We start from the raw sequence: 9,723 nt of genomic DNA on the forward strand, positions 1-9,723 counted from the left end.
TTTAATATCGAGGTCTAACACGGATGCAGGAAAGAGAACAAATCGTTTAAGTGTCCAGTGAATTTTGGGGAACACATCTGTGTATCCAGAGCCTACATCAAGAAGCAGATCCTTCCAGCACCCAGAAAATGCCCCCTAGTTCAGGAAACCCATTCACCGCCCCCCCAACGGAGGTCACTGCCTTCAGACTCCTCTCCCCATAGATTAATTTTGCGTGGGTTACAGGCAAGCACTCTGGAGGCTAGCTCTTTTCTCTCCACATTGTATTTATGAAAGTCTCCTTGTTCACCAACCCCATGGCCACACAGCAGGGGTCCGCAAACATTTCTGTAAAAAAGGCCATACGGGTCCCTGTCTGACTCCTCGACTCTGGCATCGTAGCGGGAAAGGCAGCCGCAGCCAGTCTGTCAACACGTGATCCTGGTCGTGTTCTGATACAACTTGGTTTATGGGCGCTGAAATTCAAGTTCGGTATCTTTTCCCATGATATGAAACATTTCTCTTCTTTTATTTTTTTCAAAATATTTTACATTAAAAATGTTTTACAGGCTGTAAGAAGCAGACGGCGTTCGTTTATGCATTCTATGCTTCATGAACATTTTCATTCTGTTTCTGATCCAGAACAAAAAGATTTCAGTTAGAGCTGATACACATAAAAGCCGTGGCGATGATAATCCTACGTCTAAAAGAAAATGAAAGCCATTAATTTCGAAGGAAATTGTATATTTGGGGGAAAAACACTTTTTTTTATCAACATCTAGTACCTTTAAAGCAACATAAAGGCCCCCTTTAGCAAATCCATGAAATTGCCTATCATTTTATTTTCCTATAATAAAATCTGCTTTACCCTAAGCATGATTATTCCTTCTCCAACCCCATCCCCCCCCCCAAAATAGAGAGGGAAATACTCTAATTCGTTTTTGTTTTAATCAGGGGCCTTACACAGCACTGTTTTGTTATGTGTGCCTTTTCATCTGCCTGGATTTCAAACCACTTACAAAACAATGGCCTTGGATGTAGCAATCTGGGATCCTATTATAACCTCTGGTTTGAATAGCGTCTCTATGATAAAGTCCTTTGAATTTTGGCTCTCTGTTGACAAATGAACATCTAAAACACAGCTAATTTGAAAATTGGGGATGGCCTATAAGGATTAATTCATTTAACTTTCTTTTCTCGAGCTACCTCACATTGAAATCCAATAGCTGATAAGAGATAAGACAGGAGACTGGGGGCAGGAAAGAATATCAGTATTCATTCATTCATTCATTCATGCATCCATCCATTCATTCATTCATCTATTCATTCATATATTCAACAAAGATGTCGAGTGACTCCCCCATCAATATGACATCCGGCATGGTCGGACACACCGCTGACCTTCACAAATGGGGCTTTAATTAGAGAGAGAAAGCAAACTCTTCCAAAACAGTAGAAAACGACGCAAAGCAGGGTATGACTAGGCGACAGATGATCCTTAGAGACAGCCTGCCCTACAAGGAACGCTGGAGACAGCGTTATGGGATAGAGGAGACAAAGAAGGCGTCATGGAAAAGGTAAGAGCCGAGCTCTCCTTTTGAAAGCAGACACAATGTGGATGGGTGTTTCCCAGATAAAACGGTATTCTGAACAGAGGAAATAGAGTGGGCGAAAGAACAGGGGCAGGAGAATGCATCAAGGCAGGCTCCCTAGCAGAGGAAAATAGCATTTGTTCCCCTGCTACTGAGTTGTGTGAGGTCCTTTTATAATTTGTATATCAACCCCTTGCCAGATATACGCATTGCAAATATTTTCCCCGATTGTATGTTGTCTTTTTATTTTGTGGTGAAATCCCGATCTTGAAACATCTGCACTTAAGTTCGCTGCCACGTTATCCACCAGGGCCGAGACGTGGAAATTACCTAAGTGTACATCCACGGAGGAATGGATTAAAAACTATGGTGTGCACATTCAATGGAATGTTACTCAGCCGTTGGTTAAAAAAAAATCCTACCATTCCCAACAACAGAGAGGGACGTGGAGAACAGTCGGCTGAGTGAAATAAGCCAGACACAGAAAGGCCAATAGCACGTGAGCTCACTTACAGGTTGAATCTAAAATAATCAAACTCAGGGCATCTGGGTGGCTCAGTTGCTTGAGCATCCAACTCTTGGTTTTGGCGCAGGTCACAATCCCCAGGTCGGGAGACTGAGCCCCGTGTTGGTCTGGGCACTGGGCGTGGAGCCTGCTTCAGATTCTCTCTCTCCCCCTCTGCCTCTCTCCCCTGTTTGTGCTCTGTCTCTAAAACAAAAACACACAAAAAAAATAAAAGACAAATTTTATGCAATCAAACTCAGAGAAGCAGAGAACAGAAAGGTGGTTGACAAGGGCTGGGGGCGGGGGAAATGGGCAGGTGAGGGTCAAAGGTACGAAGCTTCAGTTCTGCAATATAAAAAGCTCTGGCGAGCTACTGTCCAGCATGGTGCCTGTGGTTGACAATACTGTTCTGTATACTTAAAATTTGCTAAGAGGGTAGCTCCTATTTTAAGCGTTCTTACTAGACACACACACACACACACACACACACACACATACACACACACTGACGATGATGATGATGATAAGAATACTAATGGAGACAGAAGGGAAATTTGGGAGATGATGTATCTGTCTATGGCCCTGGTGGTGACACGGTGACAATGGTTTTGCTCAGAGTTCTATACATTACATAAACATAGCTTTTTTAAATGTCAGCCCCACCTCAACAGAGCGTTGAACGAGAAAGCAAGCAGCAGCATTAGTGTGCCTGTGCAGAGTAAGAGAAGGAAAAAGGCAGACTGAGGTCAGAGTCTGGTAGGTTTTCAAGGACGAAGAGTAAAGGATTGTTAAAAGCAATATTTTCAAAATAATTATCCAAAAGCCATGGTAAGGACGAGTTGGGGAGAAAAACTGAAGGCAGGTCTATCGGTTCGAAGCCAAGAGTACAAATACAGATGCGAAGTGATAAAGTCCCAGCAGCTAGGAGAATGGAAACACACAGATGTGGGCTATATGGCAGTGAACAGAAAGGAGGAATCAAATATTCAGCTCTACATTTTTAAATGTGTATGAGTAGGAAAATGTGGCCGTTGTTGCCAGAAATAGGGAAATCTAGGAAAGGAGCTATTTTAATGGGAAAGGAGTTTGGTTTTTACGGTGAACTTAATCATAAATCCACAATGGTTTCATATTAGATCAAAGCTTTGATTTTCCAACGGAAATTTTATAGTCTAAGGCAGGGGGGTCCAACTCTAGCCTACCGGCAAATCCTGCATGCCGAACACTTTTATGAATAAAGTTTTATCGGAACACGGCTTGCCCATTCATTTACACGTTGCTTCTGGCTGCTTTTGCAACACAACAGCAGATTTGAGCAGCTGTGACAGAGACCATACGACCTGGGAGCTTGAAATGGAAAAGGCTTTGATGTTGACTACTAATGGAAAAGGGGGAAGAAACAGGTACGCTGGGGGACAAAGACAAAGAGCAAAGGCTTTCCAAAGTCACACATACAACCATGGCATCAACAAGGCAATTCAAACTTTCTGAGGAAAGGTAAGGAGATCCCTCGAAAGGGAATCCCAATTCAGATGAAGAAAAGGGAACATACCTGACAACAGGAGGTTTGACTGACTGGTGTGGTCAGAGAGATAATCTACAGGCATGGGTGCTTTGAAGTTCCTGGACATAATTTTAAAAGATGGGCATCTAACCAAAGATAAGGATAGCAGAGAGAGGTGGGGCTCCAAAAGTACTGCCACGAGGCTGAACTTCCAACGAGCTAGACTCACAGAGTGTAAACAGGCAACACAAAGGACCTTGCAGCCATATTCAAAATCTAAAGGAGAGCCAGAAAGACAGAGAGGAATGGAGAAGGGAGTGTGGGCTCTGGCAGGTCTGGGTCTGAATCTGGATTTGAATCTGGCTTTATCCTTCTCCTTCCAGGTGACCTTGGGGGGATTTCGGACGTGCCTGCGGGGGGACTTGATTGCGATTTTCGTTTGCAAACTGCTGGCGCTAAGTGTGCTACCTCAGAGACTGATGGGAGGGAAACAGGCTACGCGACAGCGTGTGGCCGGCAACGAGAGTTCAGTACAGATTTGCTCCTATCGCCAACACCAATTAGGATAAAGTTTAGCTTGAGAACGTTTAAGAAAGGGAAGCATGGGGCGCCTGGGTGGCGCAGTCGGTTAAGCGTCCGACTTCAGCCAGGTCACGATCTCGCAGTCCGTGAGTTCGAGCCCCGCATCAGGCTCTGGGCTGATGGCTCAGAGCCTGGAGCCTGTTTCCGATTCTGTGTCTCCCTCTCTCTCTGCCCCTCCCCCGTTCATGCTCTGTCTCTCTCTGTCCCAAAAATAAATAAACGTTGAAAAAAAAATTAAAAAAAAAAAGAAAGGGAAGCATGCATTTATAAAAAATAAATTATAAAACAGTGTCGCCGTAGGAGACGGATGTAAAAATTATTTCCCAGCCTTATTGAGATAGAGTTGACAGTCAGAAAGCTGTATATATTTAAGGCTTACAGCTTGATGATTTGACGAACGTGTACTCTAGCATATCCAGCAGAAAGGTCATTTCAAAATACTCGTCTGGCACGTAAAAAGAAACTGGAACATAAGAGGAGAAGAACACTCACCTCTTAGGAAAAACCGTTGAAAATAAGGCTGTTGGGCATGGATAAAAGTAGACACGGAGAGATGTTCAAGGGTCATCCTGGTTTCATGTGGTTGCCGCAATACGTCTGGAATCGGTGGGTAGAAGTTATAGGGACAAACTTCTGATCAGTGAGGTCCACCGCTCGATGCTTGCCGGAGCTTTCTGAAGGACAAATAATTCATCAAATGAGTTGCCACCATGCCCCAGCCCCGCACATACAAGTTCCACACATTACCTCCTTTAATCCTTATACCACTTTGGGGGGTTGAGATTTCTCTCCAACAGAATTCCAGAGGATTGGACGCCCTCTTAAAGGAATAGGATAAAGTGAATTTGATACAAAATGGTAATAAAATCATAGAATGTGTAATATCCCTGGGCTATGGTCTCCATGACCCTGCCCTAGAGTGCAGAAGAGAACCAAGCACCATCACTAGTAGGGACCCCCAGAGACTGGGGACACGGGAGGAGGCCAGTGCAGGAGTGGAGCATCCTGGGACAGGCTGGGGGGGACATACTCACTCAGGGCTCTTGCCTACAGGAGGGGCCATGACATAAAGTATAGACAACATGAATCCATGAGAAACTCCGTTTATGGATCCTACAGACCTGTCTTCTTGAGAGGAGAGGGAAGAGAATAAAGGTTCTAGAATTTTTTTAAATGGTTGTGACATACGAAAGAAAGAATGTAGAAGACATTTGGGGCTATATTTTCTGCCTTCCCTTTGCTTTCTGTGGGTCAACCAGCCATGCTGCCCTTCACGACCAAAAGGTTCTGGAATTAATGTGTTGTGTTGTTTGCGTTGTTTGGTTTTATTGTCCATACAAGCGTGAGGCGTGGGCCGTGGTGTTGGGGGAGAGGGAAGTGTGGCAGGAGAAGGAGCTGACAGATGCACCTGTCCTCTCTTCCCCCAGGGACTGAGGAGGCTCAGAGCCATTTCTCAAGCGTTTCCATTGGACGGACTGACCAGTCGCCCAAAAGCAGGATCATCACCAGACCCCATTCCTTTCGCATTTTCGCTATAATTTCCGTTAGTCCCTGAGGCCTGCCCAGCTCCTGGTTGGCCTGTGATTTCCTTCTGCAATCATTTCTTTGCCAGTACAGTGGGCTCACTTCCCACTCTTCTGGACCAAGAAAGGTGTTCATAACCCTGTCCCTACCGAGGTTGACCCTCTCGCTGAGGGAGCAAACCGTTTTCTTACGTGACTTACAAAGTGAGCCTCAGTATAAGCTCTAGCGGGTAAACTTCAGAAGTGTTCTGAGCTACAGCAAGTTATTGGGAAGTTGGAAAAGATTTGTGCAATCTTCCAAGCAGGCCACTTGGGAGGGCCACGTGTGTTTGGCTCTATACATTCTACACATCTGCAAAAAAAAATCCATCTTTTCCCTTTTTTCTTTTTTCTTTTTTTTTACAGTCTCATTTTATCCTTCTACTGTTCTCAATACGTGGCAATGTTTCCCTTTTATTTTTGTGAGAAGGGTTTAGCAGCCTTTTCATCTTGGTGGTGGTCATGGCTAATTGCTCCCTGATTCTCACAAGCAGATGAAATATATAGGCGCAAAAAAGTGATGTCCCCTTACAGCGGCTTCTGGGAGTGAATATGCATAAAATAATCTGCTGAATGGAGAACAGAAAGAAAGAATTACGTGAAAATGCTCAGGGTGCTTGTTGATTACGGACGCATTTATGTTACCCACTTGGGGCCGCAGACGTAGTCACCCTAGCCTGACTCAAAGTGTTAATGAGAATCCTCAAAAAGATTAATGCCCCCAAATATCGCCCAGCTACCTATCGCTGGCACTGAATTTTGAAAGCTGTGACTTTCTTCTGTATTTCCTGTACCCTTTTACAAACCTGTTTATCAAATGTATAGAACACTTTTGTTTATGATAGCTTATGATTAATCATTCACCAAGGACACGAGGCCCTTTGTACCTATTATTGTCAAGCATTTATTTGGACTGTGTTTGACCCTTTGTACCCAAGTGGTCTATGTTGGAGCCACTCAAGAACAATCTAGCTGGCTGAACGTGCGAACAGCACTCACTGAAATCCTATGGCTCTGTTCCTATAACATCCTGCCACGTAAGAGAGACCAAAAGCACAGTTCCATTTACAAAATCCAATTGTCACCCTGAGATAAACATACTCACCCTGGGTTACTTCTAAGCACTCTGAAGTGAAAATTTAAACACTATTTTGAGCAACGATGCCCACTTTTGTGACCAAAGTGTGTCTGTGAAGCCTGCCTCTTTGCAAACTACTGGAGTGAGCTGGAGTCAAATCTGTTTTCATCTCTGCTGTGAGTGTAACGATCAAAGTTCTTCTCAAGTACAGCTCAAGGGAGTAAATCCATACATCTGATTACTCAGTGACCAGAGGATCTTGACTTCCAGAACAATGTCACAGGTCAGAGGAAGAACGGCGTGTTGTTGCACTGGTAATCATTCACCGTTTAGATGCTTCTTTGATGAGCGTCTGCCTGAGTCTTCGTCTCTCCCCGCTTTGCTCATGCGGTCGACGGACATTCATTGCAAGGCTGGCTGTGTGAGGTACCTTGCAAAAATCAAGTCAGGGTGGTCTGTGGGTTCCGAGACGGCACAATCTGCACTGGTCATAATGTGCCCGAATTAACTTAAAAACAAAGTTGTAAATGTGTGTGCCACGAGTCTGATACAGATAATCACTGATAAGGGTTGGGAGTAGGGCTATATACTTGTAGTCTGTTAACCTGTCATTCAGAGACCATTTTACAGAATAAATAGATTTGGGGTGAAGGAATGGCTAGCAAGATGTTGATAAGAAGAAAATGCCAGGAAGAGGAAGGAGAGGCAGGGAAGCGAAGGAGTCAAGAATTCATCTAGAGACTTTGGCTAGATGGGAGGGGGCTTGGTCTCTGAACAGGGGCGGTGGACATGTGACTGCCAATGAATGTCATGGAGGTCTTCTATTTTGTATGAGTTATAACAGCTGTCAGAGGGTGGGAAGAAGGAGCCCTTTAATCAAGGAAACTAGAATAACTGTTCAAACTCCAGAATTAAGAGAGTTGGCAGACTGCGTCACATTTTTCCATGTGTAAAACACTGTGATATTGACTAATATTTTCATAGCATTTTCTTTAACCAAAGAATTTCCCCAGGAGAATTCTGATGGACTTACTTCTTACGTGGTCTCAAGAGTGTGCAAGTTCATGTTAATAAATCAGTAAGGAATTCTCAAAATGTTTAAACATCAATGATTGGACCTGAGGTTTCTGCCCTCCTGGGTTGTGAGCTCTTAACCTCATAAGGAGACGTTGATGGAAGCAATGGCATTCTAGAGAAAGTCCAATGATGACCTTCATCATCAACAACATCAACAACAAAAATGTTGTTTCAATCAATAAATTATCACATTCTAACAACTATAAACTCTGCCAATTTGATTGTTTGTTGAGGGAAGACTGCTAACTCTTGCTTAAAAATGTTTTCAAAAATGGCAAGTGACCCCATGTGAAAGGACTCAAAGAGTGTGATAACATTCAGAAACAGTATCCTCTTCGGTTCCCTTCACCCTTGGCAAACAGTATGTTTATAAATTGTTTTTCTATTGGGTATATTTTATTTTATTTTTACTTTATTTTATTTTATTTTATTTTATTTTATTTTATTTTATTTTATTTTAACTTTTCAAATGCTTAGGTGCACCTGGCTGGCTCAGTCAGTAGAACATACTCCTGACCTTGGGGTTGTGGGTTCTCTACTGGGGACATTTTACAGCACATGTATTCATAGGGAGTCTTGGTTTTCCTGGGCTCAGGAGGGAAAACCAATAGTTAAAGATTGATGAAAAGTCCTGTGTCGTCTCAATATTGCTTTAATTCCTTTGAAAGTATTTTAGGATTACATGATGTAACTGAGAATGAGGTTTCACTCCAAAATAATTACTCTTCAGGACACTTTTCAGGAAACATTGTTCTCATTTTGGTTTGGAGAACTATGGCGTGTTGTGTCATTATGCTCAAAGTTCTTAACGTCGCTGCTCATGTAGTTAGGAAACCAGAGAACCCTCTGGGACGCATTCTGCACATAAACCAGACCACAAATATTTTAGGATCATTTCATTTCTTGAAAGCGCTTCAAAATTCCAAAGTTCTTCTTGGAGCCAAAGGAAGAAGCCGACTTCGGAAGTACAGTCAGGGCTCCACAATGACACCCGCTTGTACATATCCCATATTTATCCACTCGTGAGTTTACTACTTCCTCCATCGAGGAACAACCGTAAAATAATAAACCATTTAATCCTTCCCTCAACTAACACATGCTCCACAGCCTAGAAAATACGAGTAGGAAATGCTCCCTCCGAGGACTTGCTCTCTGGCCTCATCTCCAACTGAGTCTCGTAGTACGAAACTCCACAAGCTTCTGTATTTATCATCGCCCGGAATGTGTTTGAATAAACCATCTGGGAAAGTATTGCAAAAACATATCTATTATCATTCTGATTCATTTTATGGATGATTCCCTTCAGATGTTTGAAAACATGAAATCCTAGCACATGTGAAAAAAATAACTTCTTGTTGCTTTGTTGTCTTTGTTTATCTTCAAAGGCGGCTTTATTTTATCTTCAGGCTATAATACGTCTCGAAATAACCAGCTAAATCTTGATCATCTACAGGAATTTGCAGGGACAGAGGCTTGGACCATCTAACGCAGCTCAAAATAAAAATTTTATAACAGCTTTCCTGAACTATAATCCACATAGCATTCACTCTTTAAAGTTCAGTGGTTTTTAATGTATTCACAGAGTTGTGAAACATCACCACTGTGTCATCGGCATCACCCCAAAACAAACACTTCAGGTGACTCAGCTCTGCCCTCCAGGCCTCCCCACCCCAGGTTCTGGAAACCACTGATCCATCGTCTATGGTTCTGGATTGGCCTCGAGTGGACATTGCGTGTCAAGAAATCACACAATATGTGGCCTATTGTTACTGCTTCTTTCACTGAGCACAGTGTTTTCAAGGGTCGTCCATGTTGTAAAGTATATCAGAACTTCATTCTTTTTT

General features: G+C 43.1%; 1 long non-coding RNA gene across 1 annotated transcript; it reads right to left on the bottom strand.

Moving 5' to 3' along the window:
• Positions 1-289: 289 nt before the first annotated feature.
• LOC125164050 (uncharacterized) lies at positions 290-5,288 on the bottom strand. The gene is made up of 3 exons (XR_007151631.1): positions 5,197-5,288; positions 4,655-4,836; positions 290-682 (listed from the first exon to the last, which is right to left on the bottom strand). It is a non-coding gene; the product is annotated as an uncharacterized LOC125164050 (long non-coding RNA).
• Between the last annotated feature and the right edge of the window lie 4,435 nt (positions 5,289-9,723).

This window comes from Prionailurus viverrinus, chromosome A1 (assembly GCF_022837055.1).
Source record: "Prionailurus viverrinus isolate Anna chromosome A1, UM_Priviv_1.0, whole genome shotgun sequence".
NCBI lineage: Eukaryota > Metazoa > Chordata > Mammalia > Carnivora > Felidae > Prionailurus > Prionailurus viverrinus.